The 20,175-nt window shown below is 41.8% G+C and overlaps 1 protein-coding gene across 1 annotated transcript in view; it reads right to left on the bottom strand.

The window, feature by feature from the left end:
* Positions 1-20,175, bottom strand: part of TRIO (trio Rho guanine nucleotide exchange factor) — a 431,915-nt gene that overhangs the window by 221,114 nt on the left and 190,626 nt on the right.

Genomic DNA, 20,175 nt, shown 5'->3' with positions numbered 1-20,175 from the left:
GAAGCAATTAAGTTTGCTACAAGACTTTTTTCATTTGGAATATTGTAATTTATTACAGTTTGTCAAACTAAAATAATATCAGCATTGAGGTACATTGTACATGCATCATGTTATTTTCCAAAACACCTTTGGAAGATGTAACCTTTCTCCTTTTTACTCTGACACTAGAGCAATATGAATGATAGTATGAAAATATATACCTGAAAATGTACAATGTTCTATTTGATGCTGTCATTTGCATGTATCTGGTTCCAGCAGCATTATAGATTTAAGATCTTTAGGAAAGAGACTGTCTTGTTTAGCATCTGTAAAGCGCACACTATTATGATGCCCAATCCTGCCTGGGGCCTCTGAACAAAACCTATGAACAGTAATAGTTAAAATACAAGCTGTATGATGCATCCCTGATATTTTCTTGTAAGGAGTGTTTTAGGAACATACAACTGTCCTGAGGGAGGTAATATAGGAAAGTGGGTGGGATGCTGACTTTAAGTCAAGTGGGTCCAATTCCTTGCCCTGCCACTGACTAAACTTGCTCTGTAACTTTGGGCAAGTCACTTAATCTGTCTCCCTTTTACCATCTGTAAAATGGAGATAAAGCCGAACTGCTTTTAGATCCAGAGATAGAACTTGTCATAACTGCTAAGTATCATTATCAACCGTTTCTTTTTTCAGTTATTTTGCTATGTATATTCTGGGCACCATTTGTTTCATACACACAATGGAAGTGTGCCTAACATTCTTGCACATTTTTAAAAATAAGATTAATTAAAATTTCTAGCCTTTGTGTTATGTGTTTTCTTTATGTATTGATTTAATTTCTGTATTTATCTCTCTTACGTTTATACCCTTATTGGTTTTCAACACTGCATAAAATAGTAAACTGAAGAGCGAAAGCTATTCAATTTCTTATAGATTTATACAAGTCGCTGAAACTTTGTGGAAAAAACTGATTTAATTTACAAGGTGCCTATTGATGCATAGTATTTCCACGTTCTTTGATCACTCTTAATGCAGTAGTCTAATCACAATTTCTGATTTAGTCAGCTGAAGAATATTTAAATCACTTTAATCCATACTGTATTCTGAAGTATCAAGGCACTCACAATAATGAGCGACCTCTATTTCTCTCACTTCTTCCCATAACCGCTCTCATTTTATTGTTTTCCTTTAAAGTAGCTAATTCACAGAACATTCACATTTTGGAATCAGAGGAAGTTAAATGGAAAAAATATTTCACTTGCATTGAATTCTGAAACTCTTAAGAGGTCCTTTTGATTGTGATGTGTTGAAAACTGTGTTAAAATTATAAGATATCAGTTTAAATTTTCAGGGGTTTTCCTGATCATCCTAGCAGCTAGGGGGGTTGGTAGGGAATGTGTGATCTGGGTCTTTAGCAGTCAGCGTACAAAGAATTAGATTAGAGCAAGGTGGGGTAAACTGTGCCTTTCCGCCTTAAGGAGCAGCCAGTTTTCTCTGGTTTTGGTTCTTGTGTGTTAGGGTTTGGGATTCTGAGAAGTAAAGTAGTGTTATGTTGCAACCTTCCAGAAAGAGGGATTTTTTTTTTTTTATGATTTCACTGAACTTCTCTGTCCATGAACATAACATTAATATCCCCTGCAGTTCTGTTTAATGAGATTGCACTGCAAAGGGAAATGATTTAATGCATTATTTAAATATTTATCTTTTTTTCCCACAAGCATTGATTTCAAATGAATGTGTAAAAATAGTAATTTAGAAATGTGTTACTGTAATTTTAGATCAAAATTTGTAATGAACTGCATTATAAAACCTCTTAAAAATGCTACTATTGGTAAAGGCTTTTATTTGAATTTTATATAACTGTTTTAGGCAATAAACCAAATATTGAAAGTTATGGCCCAAATCCTGCAAACAGGTACACAAGTTTAAACATATGCATAGTTCTATTGACATCAATGGACTTCTTACCTAAAATTTAATCGTGCTCAAGTGTTTGCAGCAATTGGAGCAAAAAATTATTAAATTTAATATTATTTATTAAAAACTTTGTGGTATACATTCTTTGTCACTTCAAAACAAAATCAATTCTGTTTTACCTATGAAAAATTATTTAGACTTTCAAAACATTAACCAACTTATTGTGAACTTAATACGCATATAATTTTTTTTTTTCAAAAGTAGGAGCCTGAAGTTTAGCTCTGAAGCCAAGAGTTAAACAGGGAAGATGGAATTTTTCTGAAGCACCTACATAACCTATTATCGTAGCACTGACTGAGAAGCACCAGTCCCATGACTTGAAGCTGAAAGACCTAATGTGTGACTACAGCCTGGTCAAAGCATTTCTGCTTTCTTGTGGAAACTCAATGTATCAGAAAGCAGCGCAAGGGCTATTTGCTTATCAATTTTCTATGTGTGTTACTCCCACACTAAGGATGTTATTGAGGTCCTGGATGTGTCTTTATCAACACTGATAAGCACTTCAAATGTGCATTTCCTTGGTAGAAAATAACTATTTAAAACCTTATATTTTACTAGCAATTAGGAAGCCATGCATCCACTTTAGCAAGTTAAGACTGTAATATGCAGAGGTGTCTAAGTGACTAGCTACATGAAAATAAAAAATGTGATTTAAATTGAAAAAAAACCACTTTATTTATGCCTGTACTCTGTTCATTTTTACAGTACATCAACCACCACCTGAAAAGAGCAAGATAACTTTTATAAAAGCTTCAAAAAGGGAGTCTGAGTAAATGATCAGAAGTGTTTATCAGTGAATTATAAACACAACTCCATTGGAGAATGCTTGATTTACAATTTCCCTATTCACTTCAAAATTTCAGGTTCAGCAGCAAGTTTTAAAACTCCAAGGCCCCTGAGGAAGTCGCTATTTTAAAAATACTCCTGGGTTACAAAAGTTTCCAATACTTTTCTAGGATCAGCAGACATCTCTTTACACATAAAAATAGACAGTAATAACTCCCTTCCCATACTTTATCACATTTGTTGTGTTGACATTCATATTACAAATACAATATTTTTCTAATCCTGTAAATAAATATGCATGACATTTATTGAACACTCATTTGCTAGTACTTCTAATATCAACACTAACCACTCTCCCGTTATCTTTTTTCCCCACACATTTTATGCTTTGTTACCAAAAGACCAAGTTAGTCCAGTACTTATATCTTTCATTAAGAAAATGCTGTTAAGCATATTTCCATTTCTCTGATTTCTGTATGAGAGTTTTCCCTATCATTCTAGCTATTTCCCCCACTATTTTATGAGACATTCCTACATCATTCATAAAAATCCATCCGTTCAGCCTTATCTGCACCACTGATCTATTTTTTTTTATTTCCATACTTAACATTCAGTGCACCTTATGGTATTTAAGATATACATGTGCAATATTTTCATGTTGAGATGGTATGCATTCCTTTCCAATTTGTTGCTCTGATCCTTAAGGAATCTGGAACTTTGATAATTAAATATAAACCTTTAAATTTAAAAAAGTTAACAATATCCAAATGAGATACTTTAAATAAATTAAATAAATAAATAAATGGAGTACGTATTGCATTTATGTCAGATATTCACAAAATCTTAGGTCTGCTGATCCATACAAGCCTTTTGGTTGAGAGGGCAAGACACACTGTGTGTCCAAGGAACCACAAAGCACACAGCAAGGTGCATGAGTGTGGTGGCCCCCCAAAGAGTCTCCTTCAAGCACAGGAGGATGACACTAAGTGAAGATATTAAGAATGCAATGATTCATAGTGCCTTGAAGCCTTCTACAACAACTAGATATTAAGCCTATGTTGCTTAGTGCATTATATATAGTAGCATACCTACAGACCAAACTTGTGTTCTCAAATCTACGTACAACTGAAGTCATTCTCCGTTGACAGTATGTCTATACTACAAAATTAGGTCGATTTAATAGAAGTCGATTTTTTAGAAATCGATTTGATACAGTCGATTGTGTCTCCCCCCACTAAGCGCATTAAGTCGGCGGTGTGTGTCCACAGTACCGAGGCTAGTGTTGACTTTTGGAGCGTTGCACTGTGGTAGCTATCCCACAGTTCCCACAGTCTCCGCCACCCATTGGAATTCTGGGTTGAGCTCCCAATGCCTGATGGGGCAAAAACATTGTCGCGGGAGGTTCTGGGTACATGTCGTCAGGCCTCCCTCCTTCCATGAAAGCAATGGCAAAAAATAGTTTCTCGCCTTTTTTCCTGGGTTACCCGTGCAGACAACATACCACGGCAAGCATGGAGCCCGCTCAGCTCACTGTCACTGTATGTCTCCTGGGTGCTGCTGGCAGACGCAGTACTACACAGCAGCATCCCCTTGCCTTGTGGATGGCAGACGGTACAATACGAGTGCTAGCCATCGTCGTCATCCCATGGGTGCTCCTGGCCGACCTTGGTTAGGTCAGTTGGGGGCACCTGGACAAAAATGGGAATGACTTCAGGTCATTCTCTTCTTTAAGTTTCGTCTAATGGAGATTCAGTCCTGCCTGGAATATCATGCCAGCTGGAGGCTTCTGCCTCAGGCTGCTCTCCCAGTCGGCAGCACCGCGCGGTCGCACCTACCCCTTGCTCCCATGGCTCATGAAGCCTGGACAGTAGTAAGGAGCAGTTCAACTATAGGCTGAGTAAGTGCATAATGGTGGTAGAATGTGCCTTTGGACATTTAAAAGCTCGCTGGCGCAGTTTACTGACTCGGATAGATCTCAGCGAAACTAATATTCCTATCGTTATTACTGCTTGCTGTGTGCTCCACAATATCTGAGAGTAAGGGGGAGACGTTTATGGCGGGGTGGGAGGTTGAGGCAAATTGCCTGGCCGCTGATTACACGCAGCCAGACACCAGGGCGGTTAAAAGAGCACAGCAGGGTGCGCTGTGCATCAGAGCAGCTTTGAAAACCAGTTTCATGACTGGCCAGGCTACGGTGTGAAAGTTCTGTTTATTTCTCCTTGATGAAAACCCGCTCCCTTGATTCACTCTACTTCCCTGTAAGCCAAACGCTCTGCCCTCCCCTCCCCCTTTTTATCACTGCTTGCAGAGGCAATAAAGTCATTGTTGTTTCAAATTCATGCATTCTTTATTAATTCGTCACACAAATGGGCGGATAACTGCCAAGGTAGCCAGGGAGGGGTAGGGAAGGAGGGAAGCACAGGGTTGGGGTAGTTGTAGGGGCACCCCCTAGAATAGCATGCAGCTCATCATAGAAGCAGCATGTCTGGGGCTCTGACCTGGAGCAGCTGTTTGCCTCTCTGGTAGGCTTTACACGGCACTGCTGTGAGTCCCTGTTATAACCTCTGTCCTTCATGCCCTTGGAGTTTTTTTTCAAATATTCTGGCATTTCGTCTTTTGGAACAGAGTTTGGATAGCACGAATTCATCTCCCCATACAGCGATCAGATGCAGAACCTCCCGTTTGGTCCATGCTGGAGCTCTTTTGTGATTCTGGGACTCCATGGTCACCTGTGCTGATCAGCTTGCCACGGTGGCCAAACAAGAAATGAAATTCAAAGGTTTGCGGGGCTTTTCTTGTCTACCCGGCCAGTGCATCTGAGTTGAGAGTGCTGTCCAGAGCGGTCAAAATGGAGCACTCTGGGATAGCTCCTGGAAGCCAATACCGTCGAATTGCGTCCACACTACCCCAAATTCAACCCAGCAGGGTCGATTTCAGCGCTAATCCCCTCGTCGGGCAGGAGTACAGAAATAGATTTTAAGAGCCCTTTAAGACGAAAAAAATGGCTTCATCGTGTGGACGGGTTAAAATCGATCTAACGCTGCTAAATTCGACCTAAACTCGTAGCGTAGACCAGGGCTCAGTTCCCACCCCCGCTTGTAAAAGGCACTCTCAGCACCTTGCAAAATCGGATCCTTCTTCCTTTAACTGGAATAAGCTGATGTCCCTCACCCTCATGCATTTTCTAGTGGATTTAAACAAATTCAGATTCTTGGGGACAACCCTCACCATGAAGTCAGATTGTATTTCTTGTCAAATAAGTGAACTTGGGTGGTCAAACTATTTGATAGTGCACCTTCCAAGTTTCCAAAGATAAGTTGATGACAAAAAAGTAATCCATTCATCTACCAAATTCATTCAGAACCAGTTGGCTCTTATTATCACTACTGTATTTAGATGAAACCTAGTCTTAGGCCACAGGGACACTCACTTGAAGCCACAAATAAACAAATGAATTAAAACTTCAAATTTCTCTTACACCTCACATAGACGAATGTTATCAGACTGAGTGCACTCTTCTTAATTTGGACTGCAGCGACATTTGTTACAGGCTGTGCAGAAATCTTGGTTAACAAGCAGTTCCTTCAGCTAACAAGCTACTATTTTCTCCTATTTCCCCTTCTTAGCAGGGCCTAGGCTACTTTAAGATAGCAATACGCATCACATCTCTAATCAAAATAAAGGTCCGTTACTGTGAAAAATAAGCAAAGCTTCATGATTGGGCTGTGATTCACTTTTCAATCACATAACCATTTGGGTCACAAAGGTAGACCACTAGTTCATTTAGTCCTTCCAAACTAACTGTAGCAGGATTAATTTGATTATCTCAGAACCACCTCTGGGAGAGAGCCTACTTTTTAATAATTGGTAATAATAAATACTATGCAATAATCATAGAATATCAGGGTTGGAAGGGACCTCAGGAGGTCATTAGTCCAACCCCCTGCTCACAGCAGGACCAATCCACAGTTAGATTTTTGCCCCAAATCTCTAAATGGCCTCCTCAAGGATTGAACTCACAACCCTGGGTTTAGCAGGCCAATGCTCAAACTACTGAGTTATCCCTCCCTTCAAATTAATGGAGATATCCTATCTCCTTGAACTGGAAGGGACCTTGAAAGGTCGTCGAGTCCAGCCCCCTGCCTTCACTAGCAGGACCAAGTACTGATTTTGCCCCAGATCCCTAAGTGGCCCCCTCAAGGATTGAACTCACAACCCTGGGTTTAGCAGGCCAATGCTCAAACCTCTGAGCTATCCCTCCCCCTTGCCTTGAAATATAATGGGTTACTGCTGCTAGATTGCTGAAATCCTGCTATGTGATGGAATGCACAGACCATTTGTCTTTTCTAGACTGAACATGCCCATTTCAACCCATTTTTCGGTTTCATTCTCCAGACCTTTCATTGTTTTGTTGTGCTGCTGAGATCTCCCCAGTTTTTTCCTCCTCACCTCCCCCAAATTATTTTGTCATTTGTTTGCTACAAATAAAACACAGAATAAACGTTAAATTTGCAGAATGTCTGCACATTTAAAGAAGTCTAGAGTTTTCAAAAAACTAAGCCTAATAACTGCAGTGAAACCCTTTCCCATAGCAATTAGAAAAGGCAGGAGGAACCTTCATGTCCCACAATAGTCACATACTTAAGTTGTGACACAATGAAGGTAATCATCATTTCAGGTCTGACTTTCCATATCCAATACGAAACTAACAAGAGTGGTGCTCCCTTTTAAAAAAGATTCATTGAGCAATCGTCCCTGTAGAGGAGTCAGAGAAAGCAGGAAGAGCAACCACACCCAGCATACACACAGGTCAAAACGCTAGCCAAAACAATTACATATTTAAGAAGAAATGCAAGAAAAACTCTAATTTATTTCTGGCATATAAACTATTAACATCCATTTTCAAACCAAAGTATTATTAAATATTTTATTAACCAAACTTCAGTAAATGTGTCCGGCAACAAGAATTTACCCTCTCTGGCATAACTCTTTTCTGCCAGGTATTTTGTCCACCACTACTTTCAATTTCATGGTCTTTTTCTTTCAACACAGCGGAAAGAAACTAATTCGCCCAGAAGTGCAGCCTGCTGCATTTTATTACATAGAAGCCTTCTTGGTCAAAGCCAGCTCCATTTTTCTGCCCTAAGTAACCTGGTTGACAACCTGAGATCAAGGAAATTTTATTCCCCTTCGAGTGTCTCCCAGTGTTCTCTCGTCAGTCTTGATAATTTGCCTCTGTTTTTTCCATGAGCCAAAATTAAATAGTTTGTTTAATTTTAAACAATCTGTTCCTTTATTAGTACCTTTTGATTAACTGATTGTCTTTTTTTTTTAATCCTATTAATATTACATGCTAGTAAAATCAGTTAGGATTGCTGTGAAAGATTAAAGAAAAACCTACTTATCTAATGTACTTGGTGCATTCAAGAATACTTTGAGTATGGTCAGTATCACTTGCATGACCAGTTTCCCAGTTTTGGGGGGATTCTTTACACAGCAATAGGTGAGAAACAATTTAGAAATGGAAACTTGGGATTGAAGGGGAACTCGGGGACAAGTGCAGAAACTGAAACTGTGCTGAACTAGTTCTCAAACATGATGTTTTCAGTTGATGATGTCTCTAATGGTCACAAGCATCACAGCTATTCTACTTTGTCCTTATTGGACAGTTAAAATTTGCCTGTTCTTGGGCATTTACTTCATTGTTCACCATCTCCAACTCTAGTCTTTTCTGTAATTACAGGAAGTTCTTGACCAGGAAGCCAGCACGCAGCAGCTTTAGTCCTGATTAAACCTCACCTGATGATAGTTGCACTTCACAACAGAACATTATTCTGTTTACACCTACTCAGGCCACCACATTCTAGCAAAAGAGTTCAGTGTTGCCTTCAGTGAAGGACAACACCCGGAACTGCTACTTCAGACACAAAAACCATAAGAGTTAGAACACCAGTGACACTGGGTCACAGTCAAATGAACCTCTCTCACAGCTAAATACCAGTGTGCAGGGAAACTAGACTAGCTGATCAGTCTACACAATTTTATTGGTTATCCTTTGGTCTGGTTTAGCATTATGGTAAACAATGGAGTGTCCACAGTTTTACAAACACTCAAGTAGATGCCTGCAGAAGAGTGTTTTAAACATTTTGGATACCACTATCTGAGTTAAGAAAAACTTCCCACCAAGTCATTCTCCACCTTTAGTGGTTTTTCTTTTCCTTTCTTTCTTTCTTTTTTTTTGGGGGGGGGGGGTATAGTTTTCATTTTTAGGTACTCCAAAGCACCATTACTGATCTTGGCTTTATATAGTCTATTAGAGTACTTGCATTTTGGCAGCTACGCTATAATTGCTGGCTTATTCAACTGTGTTCTTTATATGAATGTTTCTTTCTACAGTCCCTGAGCCACAATTGCATGTCTTCAGTTCATCTCATTTTAACTGGTTTCCATCCCTCTCTATTTTTGCATATCAAGATGGGGTATTATCCACATTTCCTGCCAAACATTTGCAACCCCACTAAGTTAGTGATCTCAGCTATTTTAGTTTTAATCACTATTTCACCACAGAGTAACAATGAACCACATCATGCAACAAGCTTCCTCTGTTATCCGTGTTGACATCTCAGTTTTCTGTTCAGTTAAAATGCTCTCATATGAACGTGTTGCCCCGAAGTATAGTATCTCCACTGTTTTTTAAAGGGGCATTTGATTCTATCTCCAGATCATCCTGATCCAAGAAAAGAACGTAAACACTCCCTACAGGAAAAAGCAGGAGAGACCAGAGGGATGAAACAAATGTATAACTTCCTTCATACTGAGTTAGGAAAGTTGAAAGGGCTAGATTGGAAATAACCTAGCATAAGAGTTGATAATTCAAGACGGCAGTAGGGTTTTGGAGAGCAAATAATTTTCATTATTATGAATTACAATTTGAAAGACAAGCATACTCTGCTGCTAGGAAACATTGAAATCTTATTGTCCAGAAGTCTGGTACAAGTGTAAATGCTACCTGAGCACATAAGGATACATTTTCCTGTCCACTGGACAAGGACAAAAGGGAAGGCAAAGGGTGGGCTCAGCAACATAAGGCAGTATCAACGAGCTTCCTGTCAGAGTGGACTTTGTTCATATGGTACTCCTGGGGGAATTCTGCACCAAAAATTTAAAAATTCTGCGCACGTTTTTGAATCCTGCCAAATTCTGCACATTTTATTTGTCAAAATAACACTATATAATCGTCAGTTTCAATTATTTTGGCAAATTCAAAATACCTGTCAGCAAATATGTCTATAACAATATAAAAACAATGAGAAGTACTTATGGCACCTTAGAGACTAACAAATTTATTGGGGCATAAGCTTTCGTGGGCTAAAACCCACTTTATCAGATGCATAGAGTGGAAAATACATATACACAGTAAATGAAAAGATGGGAGTTGTTTTACCAAGTGGGGGGTCAATTCTAATGAGACAATTCAATTAAAGTGAGCTATTATCAACAGGAGGAAAAATCACTTTTGTAGTGGTAATCAGGGTGGCACATTTCAAACAGTTGACAAGAAGGTGTGAGTAACAGTAAGGGGAAATTAGCATGGGGAAATTAGTTTTTAGTTTTTGTAGTGACCCATCTGCTCCCAGTCTTTATTCAGGCCTAATTTGATGGTGTCCAGTTTGCAAATTAATTCCAGTTCTGCAGTTTCTCATTGGAGTCTGTTTTTGAAGGTTTTTTTTGTTGAAGAATTGCCACTTTTAGGTCTGTTATTGAGTGTCCAGGGAGACTGGAGTGTTCTCTGACTGGTTTTTGAATTCTGACTGGTTATAATTCTTGACATCTGATTTGTGTCCATTTATTCTTTTGCGTAGAGACTGTCCGGTTTGGCCAACGTACATGGCAGGGGGGTATTGCTGGCAAATGGCCAAACCTGACAGTCTCAGACACTCAGACCTCTTGCCTCCCAGAGGCCAGCTGCTGGGACTCCTCCGACCCGGAAGCTCACAGCCCAACCACACCCCCCATAGGCCAAACACTCAGACCCTCCACCTCTAAGAGGCCAGCTGTTGCCCCCTCCAGGCCAGACACTCACACCCCCTACCCCGCAGGGGCCAGCTGTGGCCCCCCAGGCCTTCACACCCTCTACCCCCCAGAGCCCAGGGATCCAGAGGGAGAAACAGCCTGATGCTGGGTCCCGGGCCTGCATGGAATTTCCTATGCATCGCTGCCTCCTTCCTTCAGGGCATGCTGAGAACTGCAGCTGCTGGAAACCCTCCAGTTCCCTCCCTCTTCTCTCTCTCTCTCCTCCCCCCGCCCCCCCCAACCCGGCCAAGCTGGGCTCTGCCCAGGTCCAGCAGCCCCTAGTGGCAGCCAACATCTTTGCAGCCCATTTCTGTGGGGGGAAAAGAAAATTCTACGCACACAATGTTAATTTCTGCAAAAGTCTGCATTGCACAGTGGTGCAGAATTCCCCAAGAGTAAACATGGACTATATGGGAGTGGTGCCAAAATAACTTGGCAGCATTGGGTCAGAGGAAAAATTTGCTGGGCAGAACAACAGAACTCAGTTGCCAGTCAGCTAAGAGAAGATAGGCCTAGCAGACATTATCCAAATGCCTTTCGGTAAGTGGATCAACACAGGAAGAGTTGTGTGCCGAGCTTCACTTTGAACATGCTGTCTGTTACTGCCCTGATCAGAGATTTCTGGCACCTGGAGGTGCAAGAGATTAGATTTGGAGTTTTTAGCTGAAATAATATAGTTTAAAGGCAAGTACTGTTTCTAGGGAAGGCAAACAACCGATCAATTTTTTAGCTAAGCCAGAGTAAGCTGTATAGCAGCTTCTAAAGCTTTACTAACTTAGTAGTAGGTTTGATTATTTTTTAACATATTATGTAAGTTGAGAATTTGCCCAGGTGGAATCAAGCTCCACCAGTGGAAACTGCAACTTTCCTCATCTACATTGTGAATTTGCAGTAATGCAACTACAATGGTAGCTGGCCATCCTTTTCTGGAATTGGGGCAAATTCACAACTTGGCCAAGGCCCAAAGAGTGAGAAGAAGGCATGCAAAACTACAGGCCCCAGCCAGATCATTCAAAGACAGTTTGATAATGCTCATCTAGCTTGTAAACTAGATCTGTGCATAGTGCGTTCCTCTACTAGCACAGCCTCCTAGGGAGGGTTCATTGTAACTCAGTCCACCAGTATTTTCTTACTGCTCTTTTCATACTGCTAGAGAACAGCCTGACAGGGCTAGAATGCACCTATATTTGAGTCCCATACCCTTGATTTTGGTTTCTTTTCTTCTCCATAATATCAGCCACTAATGGAACTAGTTTTGGGGAGGAAGGAAAGATGAGGTGTGTGTGATTTCAAACAAACAGGTGGGTGCCAACAACATTAACAGAAATCAACTAATAAAATCTGCTGCCAGATTTTGAATGCTAAATCTTGAGAGTTCTACAGAGACTGAGCTGTATTTAGTTTTGAGAAATGCATTAACTACGATGAATTAATTTGTGACAAGTCTGTTTTCTACCCAAGTACATTCATGGCTCTCTGCAGCTGTGTATGACATCTAAGGCTACATTTATATCACGGAGGTCATGGAAGTCACAGAATCTGTGACTTCCAGAGACCTCAGTGACATTCTCTGCTTCAGCCCCAGGAGCTGCAGGACTCTGGAGCTGGCAGCCAGCAGGCCCCTTGCAGGGTTCCAGCAACAGGCGACAGCAGCGACAGGGGGCCCCCTGCAAGGTTCCAGCTGCCATGGGCAGAGGGGGAACCTCCCAGCCACAAGGGTGGCAGGGGAAACCATGGAGCTGCTGCAGCAAAAGTCACAGACAGCTCACGGCTTCCGTGAATTTTTGTTTATTGGCCGTGACCTGTCCGTGACTTTTACTAAAAATAACCATGACAAAATCTTAGCCTTAATGATGACTTGTAGCTCTTTGTACGGCTGAACAGCAGCAATTTCTGATCTCCACCTTACATCAGTAAGCAATATAAATAGCACAGATGTCTCTTCATACATAAACTAAAAGCTTTCCCTCCCTGCATTTCCCTATTCCTCATCCTTTTGTCTGATCTCTGAACTTGATAATGAGAGAACACTCACCCTGTCAAGGGGGAGAGATGTAGCCAATGATTTTAGTTTATTATCCATTTGTTGTGTGATGTTAGGATTAACTGTCATATTATATCTATATTCATTGTATGTTAAATAGAGTTAATTTTTAGGATTATAGAAGTGTAAGACTGATCATTATTTAGAGGGAATCATGTATTAGATATTAGTAAAAAAGGCTGAAACGCAAGACCTGTAGGCTGAGGCCTGCAAGATTTTAGCTAAGCTATTTTAGGCCTTGGAGATAAAAAATGCTGACATAAGTAAATGACTGAGGAATAACCCGATGCCCTAAGATTATGGGGAAAGAGGTACCAAGTCGTAATATTGCGAAAATGTAGCCGGAAGATTAATTTTAAATCATAAAAATGCTGTAAAAGCACATCTGTTTCCAACATGTGTCTTAACCACAGGATACAGGTGGTGCATCAATGCTACTGAGAATAAAGAGAACGAACATACACAGCCTATAGAATTTGGGGTAACTTATGTTTCTAGGTGACACAGACCAATAAGGAAAAAAGAGGGTTGACACTTTCACGTACATGCGCAGAATGTACGTATAGACAGAATCACACTATAAAAAGGGGGTACCTAGTGCGGGAAAACTGAACTTCCTATGGGAGAATTCCAGCAGGGACCATCCCTGTATTGATGATCAATACATGAGAGAGCATCAGATTCTAACATTATCTAGGAGAATGTGAGTATGTCTGTAGTTATAACTGGCGCAGTTGTATATGCTGTGACATTCATAACTTTGTTGGCAGCTTTAATAAAACAGATAAACGAGAGTGGACCTTGTTCTTGTATATGTTGGTTGCCTATGGTTTCATGTGTTCCTATGACCCCCTGATCTAAAACACGGTAACTCTATTGAGCTTGAAACTGTAGCCACCAGAGCTGAACACTCAATCATGTAATAACAGTACTAAAATTAACTTTAAATTAAATAAATATAAATATATAAATAAGGCTAATGTTCTTAAATAAGAGGTAGACATCTGTTGTAAAATGTGCATTTAAATTTTACTACTGCATTTAATTCTCTACTATTCTTGGTCCGATCATTTCCTTTATCATAGTCTTCTACCTATTGCAAAAAATCCAAACAAAACCAAAAAAACCCTTTCTACCATTATAAAGCACCAATTTTAATTGTGTTGCTGCCTCAGCTGAATTTTGCACTCATTGCCAGACCCATGCAAGGTGCATAGTTTGTTTTACTCCCAACAGCTCATATCCAGTATTTTGTGAAAGGCACGTGTATGTGAAAATTTCATTTACAAGTCATTTTTTTAATCTTAATCCACATGCAACTCAGTACCCATAATACAATGGAATGTGTGGCCAAATCTCCAAGTTAACCCCATAATCACTAGCTATTGATTTATGAACAGATTTACACCAACTAAAATCCACTTTCAGTAAAACTTACTCTATATCTTTTGTAACAGAAACTATAAGCATAAACATGGCCTAATTTCTTTGTCAATTTGGGTTAAAGATGAGTAATGAGTCTCTTTGCTGTGCAATACTTTCTGTATAGTTCTTTTCAGAAACAAGATAGTCTACTTCAGCCACACTTCTGTGAATTTCTTTATCTCATTCTGAATCTCTTATCTTATCGATTCAATTTTTCTGATCTAGATTTGGCTTCACATTGCCATTTGCTCTAAAACTGTGCCACCATAAACAAATAACCTGCCCTGTGTGTTCTGAACTGTATGGTATTGAAGTGAACTGCTCATAAATTGTCAGAAGAAATGTCTTCACATTAAATGAGAATCGTACTTTGTTCTAAAGATTGACAACGATTGGCAGTTGCTACAGAGTAATACTCAATGACCCTTCCCTTCCCTCACCCCCGAGCACAGTACCCAAAGACAAGAAAGCCGAGTGTGGTATTCCTACTACAGCACTTCCTTCCAGCCTTGAAGCAACCAACCGTGCCAAAGAACATAATGCCTATTCCCTGTGCTGTGCAGCCACACTGCAGTGCCAACTTCATCTTGGAATACTGGCTTTTGATTACATCCATTTACAATTGTTTCTCTTGAGGCTAATGAGCACATAGATCTGCACAGACAAATTAAGACCTTCAGTCCTCTACAGGTACTATACTTATTGGGTCTGGGCAGTGCTGGAGTACACCAAACCCCTAAAATACCACTAGTCCTGCCAGGTGGACCGTGACTCTGAGACAAGCACTGTAGGTATTTCAGCAGCTAGGCTTTGCAAGCGCTAGCCCTGGTGGGTCCCAATGACCACTCAGACGCATGGCTAAGTGACATCATACTTTACTAGAGTGAGCAGGAGAGGGAAGCCTGTGTATTAGGTACCTAGGTACAAAGGCTTAAACAGTTCCAGTTCCAAGTGAGCAATAGCAGGCTCTTGTTTGGACCTCTCAGTTCAGCCCAACTGATCATCAGGGCTCTTCAGGCTCAGTACTGTGGTGCCCAGTCCTGTCTCTATTCAAACAAACAGGCGCTTGCAGATTTCCAGGTCAGGGTCACTTAGTGGTGTCTCTCTCATTGGGGCCTCTCTGTACTGGTTCCCTGCCCAGCCACTGCTGCTCCCCCAGATAAGAGCCTCATAGGCCTACAAACAACTGTAAATGTCCAGCTGCCGCAGCCTGTTCCACACATGGCTCTGCACACAATCCTTAGGGACTCCCCCTCTGCATCTGGCTTCTCTGCAGCTCCTGGCTAGCCATGCAGCTGCTGCTTCCCAAAAGAACCCTGCCACTTCCTGGCCCAGGACCCTTACCTGGCCCAGGGAAAAGGAAAATGTAGCCATGCCTTACCCAAAAGTTTCCTTTCTTGGAGTAATGAGGTCCCCAAATGCATGACATTGGGCTTTCTGCTCTATGCAGCCTTGGAGGCAGAACAAACCTGTCAGAGCCAGAATAAGGGTACGTCTATACTTACCTCTGGGTCCGGCGGTAAGCAAATCGATCTTCTGGGATCGATCCCGGAAGTGCTCGCCGTTGATGCCGGTACTCCTGCTCGGCGAGAGGAGTACGCGGAGTCGACGGGGGAGCCTGCCTGCCGCGTGTGGACCCGCAGTAAGTTCGAACTAAGATAGTTCGACTTCAGCTACGTGAATAACGTAGCTGAAGTTGCGTATCTTATTTCGAAGTGGGGGGTTAGTGTGGACCAGCCCTTAGTGTGACTTCACCTCTAAGAGACTACCAATTGAGACACCTTCATATCCTAGGAAAATTAACCACTTCATCAGTAAGAAATACTAAGCATTAAGATTATACAGAACAATCCACCTTCAGAGCAAGGAATTCAACTAATACATTTTGAGTGCCAATTACTAATCCTGTATCTTTTCTCCATTAACAGCCCATTTATGGTGGTGTGGATCTGTGGACCATTACTCCAAGAAAGGAAATGTTCAGTTCAGGTACAGACAAATGTCCCTATTCATTATGATGGCTACAGATCCATGGCACTGGGATTTTCATAGCAGCATTCACTCTGGGGGAAAGATGTGGGGTGAGGATTATATACAATTATGTACAGCTGCAAAAGGAAATAGCACTTACTTAATAGTTACTGGGATACTAAAATGAGGAGCACCCTTCAGATGAAGGCAGCATAAGATGATATACCAAACCCTCTGAGGCCCCCTGCTGGAGGCCTCCTCGCCCTGCCACACCCTGCCCCAAAAAAGGACAGTGAAGAGGGTCCTTCAAGCTACCTAGAGTGGCTGTGTGGGATACAGCCAATCAGGACCCATCAGGCTAATATAAGAAGAGCTGCAGGGCCAGAGAGAGTTCAGTTCCTTGCTGGTGCGGTAGGAATGTGGATGAGGTGTGGCTGACACAACTACTGAACCCCGGACAGGGCATCGCTGCCAGAAGCCTGGGAGCGCGAGAAGGAGCCATGAGTTGGTTGCTGGGACAACATTATTACATGGCCCTGAGATAAGGGTGAAGACATCGCGGAGCCATGGGGAAGTGGCCCAGGGAATTAGAGAAGCTGTGCAATATAGTTAAAGGGACACAGCAGATGTCTGCTACCTACAGGGTCCCGGGGCTGGGACCCAGAGTAGTAGGCGGGCCTGGGTCCCCCCATTAGCCACTGAGGGAAAGTGGCCAGGACATTGAGGCACCCCAGAGTGGGAACTGAACTATAGTGGCCCAGCTGGAGAGCTGTAGCCAGGAAGCCCAGGAGGTCGAAGACATTTTGTCTCGAGGGAGGGAGCCCTGCTCTATCCCAGAGCAGGGCCAATCTGAGAGAGAGAGAGTGCAAGCACATGCATTTGGCCAAGAGGACGCTCATGAGAGGTGAGTGTACCCCGTTACAGTCCCGCCTATCGAATATGAAGACAGTATGAACCAAGTGGCTGCTTTACAGATTTCCTCATATAAGGCGTTGTATTTTTTTGTCCACGAAGCTACAAAAGCTGTGAGCTCTGACAGTGAAAGATGGAGTTATGCTTTTTGACTTGCACGCTTCTCATACACAATACCTCGGCCACCTGGAAATGGTGGATTTGGAAGCCTGTTTTCCCTTTGACGTCAGATAATAAAGCACAAAGCGTCTGTCTTTCTGACAAATGCTGTGCAGTGAATATATATTTTGAAGAGCTCTGCAGACATCCAAATTATGCCATAATTTCTCTTTGGGGTGAGATGGAGCTGGACAGAAGGATGCAAGAACAATTTCATGAGCTCTATGGAGCCTGAAGTTAATCTTTAGTTTGAAGGCAGGGATGGTTCACAGTACTTTAGCTTTATGTAAGATGCAGTACTGTGGTTCCAGGACCAAGCGCCCAACTCAGACTCTCTGCAAACAGACATGATTGCTACCAAAATGATCACTTTAATGGTTACAAAGTAATGAGACATCTTTACAAGTGGTTAAATTGGAGGACCTGTAACAGCACTGGGAACCATCCCATAAGAGAACTCTAGGCACTTCAGGAGGATGTAGAAGAGATGCTGCTCTCATAAGAAAAACATTGGCTATCTGGGCAAGATGAAATCCACTACTTGCCTGATTCCTTAAGGATGCTTGACAAAGCAGCAACTTGATCTTGGAGCGTCTGTACTGCCAGGGCTAGCCAAAGTCCATCTTGAATAAACTCAAGAACTGTGGTAATGATGCAAATGTAGGGACGAGACTGGGTACGAATGGGAGAGCCTCAGCCAGGCCATTGGATGGCCTGAATTAGAAGATTTGTTTATGGAAGCTAAAACTGTGGATACTATCTCTTTGAATAACCTTTTCGGCTTAAGAGGCTCTGTTCAAGAACCACGTAGCTAGGCTAGACTGTCTGGATTCTGATGCATGAGTGGCCCCATGTAATATCATATCCCTTGTGGATGGAAAGCAGATAGGAAATCTTTGTATCATGTCAAAGAGTCCAGAGAATAAAGGCATCATTGGCCAGAACGGGTATATCGGAATTACCAGTGCTGCTTGTCTCCTGAATTCCTTTTGGCCATCTTTACCACACGGCATCTGCTACCTTGGCTTTGTGATCCCATCAGAAAAAGAAGAACCTGAAACCTTGTGATGAAGGTGGTAGGCAAACCCATCGACTGTTGGGAAACCAAAATCCTTTACCAGGAGACTGAACACCTGTGGATGCAGTTACTATTCTGGATGATCCAATTTTGCCTGCTGAGCTAGTTGGCCATAACATTCAATTTTCTCTTTGATGTGAAGGGAGGGAGTAGACTGCAAATTGTTCTCTGCCCAAGTTGACAACAAGGTGAATTTCTTTTTTGCAGCACTGTAGACCTTGCTCCCCTTTGTCTGTAGACAAATGACACGACTGAGGTGTCGTCTATCATGATCAGTACGAGGGAAGTCCCAGTATGGGAGCAAAGCTGTGAGACCACATTGCAATGCCCTGAGTTCTTGTCAGTTTATGCTGTGCGTGCTCTCTTGTTTCAGATCCTTTGGATAGTCCTTGATTCCATGTAAGCACACCATCCCTCTAGGCGGGTATCTGTGGTGATAACTGTCCTGACCCATTCTCCTATTGGAAAACCCGACTTCAATCTGCTTGGACTTGTCCACCATCTGAGTGACCTGAGAATCCTCCCGGGGAGAAAGACCTTTTCTGAGGAGTAGATGAGAGATACTTGGAAGAAGGATAAGAGGACACTCCAGTGGCCTCATGTGACCAATAGCCCACTAAGAATATACACATGTGAGACCACTGATCCCAGAAGAGAAAGGAGTGTAGCAATGGGTTGAAAGGTTGACTATTTTGAAAAGATTTCTCAGCTTGTCTTCCATGCAATAAGTCAGTGGCCCTCAACCTTTCCAGACTACTGTACCCCTGTCAGGAGTCTGATTTGTCTTGTGCCCCCACCCCCCAAGCTTCACCTCACTTAAAGACTTCTTGCTTACAAAAATCAGGCATACAAAATATAAAAGTATCACAGCACACCATTACTGAAAAATTGCTTACATTCCCATTTTTACCATATAATTCTAAAATAAATCAAATGAAATGTAAATACATTGAAATGTAAGTACTTAGTATATAGAGCACTATAAAATTTCATACAGAAAATGATTTTAGTTTGTACTGACTTTGATAGTACTTTTTGTGTAGGTAGCCTGATATTAAAACTAGGCAAATATCTAGATGAGTGATGTTCCCCCTGAAAGATCTCTGTGTACTCCCAGAGATACAAGTACCCCTGGTTGAGAACCACTGCAGTAAGGAACATTGTAGAATTTTGAAGAAGATGGGGGACACACTGAGACTGAGTTAACAGACTCAAATCACAAAACCGTGCTTCGCAGCAACCTTATCACTTGGGTATTGCCATCTATGACTGACTCAGGACAGAAGTCACCCAGGAGAGGGTAGACAGAGCAGCTCTCAGATAGCACTACATGCACGTTTTGTAAGCTTTTGCAGTGCTGATCCTAAACCAAAGGCCAAGGACAGGTATTTGTAGTGTTGTGTACTTAGAGGAAACAGACTATTGAATCAGGATACAGAGACAGGCAGACTTCCCAGTGACTCTCTTCCCAGGAGAAAGGCAGAGGCAGACCAAATCTGGCAGTTTCTCAGAGGTGGAGCCACATCTCCCTTGCCTGTCTAACAGGACTGGCTGGCCTCCAAGGCTGCACAGAAGCAGAAATCCCAATGTCTAGGATCTATGGACCTCATTCTGAATAAGAAAGGAGCTGATAGAAGTTGTAGTCTCCTGCTTAGCAAATCCATCACAGTACTGTCTAAATCAGGCACAGCTGATAGCACATTTACTTTTGGATTGACAGTCAATTCTAGGGCACTGTTTAATTGTTGAACAAAAAAAACAAGCTACT

The sequence above is a fragment of the Chrysemys picta genome, chromosome 2, assembly GCF_011386835.1.
Source record: "Chrysemys picta bellii isolate R12L10 chromosome 2, ASM1138683v2, whole genome shotgun sequence".
Taxonomy (NCBI): Eukaryota; Metazoa; Chordata; order Testudines; family Emydidae; genus Chrysemys; species Chrysemys picta.
This window is presented reverse-complemented; position numbering and strand designations above follow the sequence as displayed.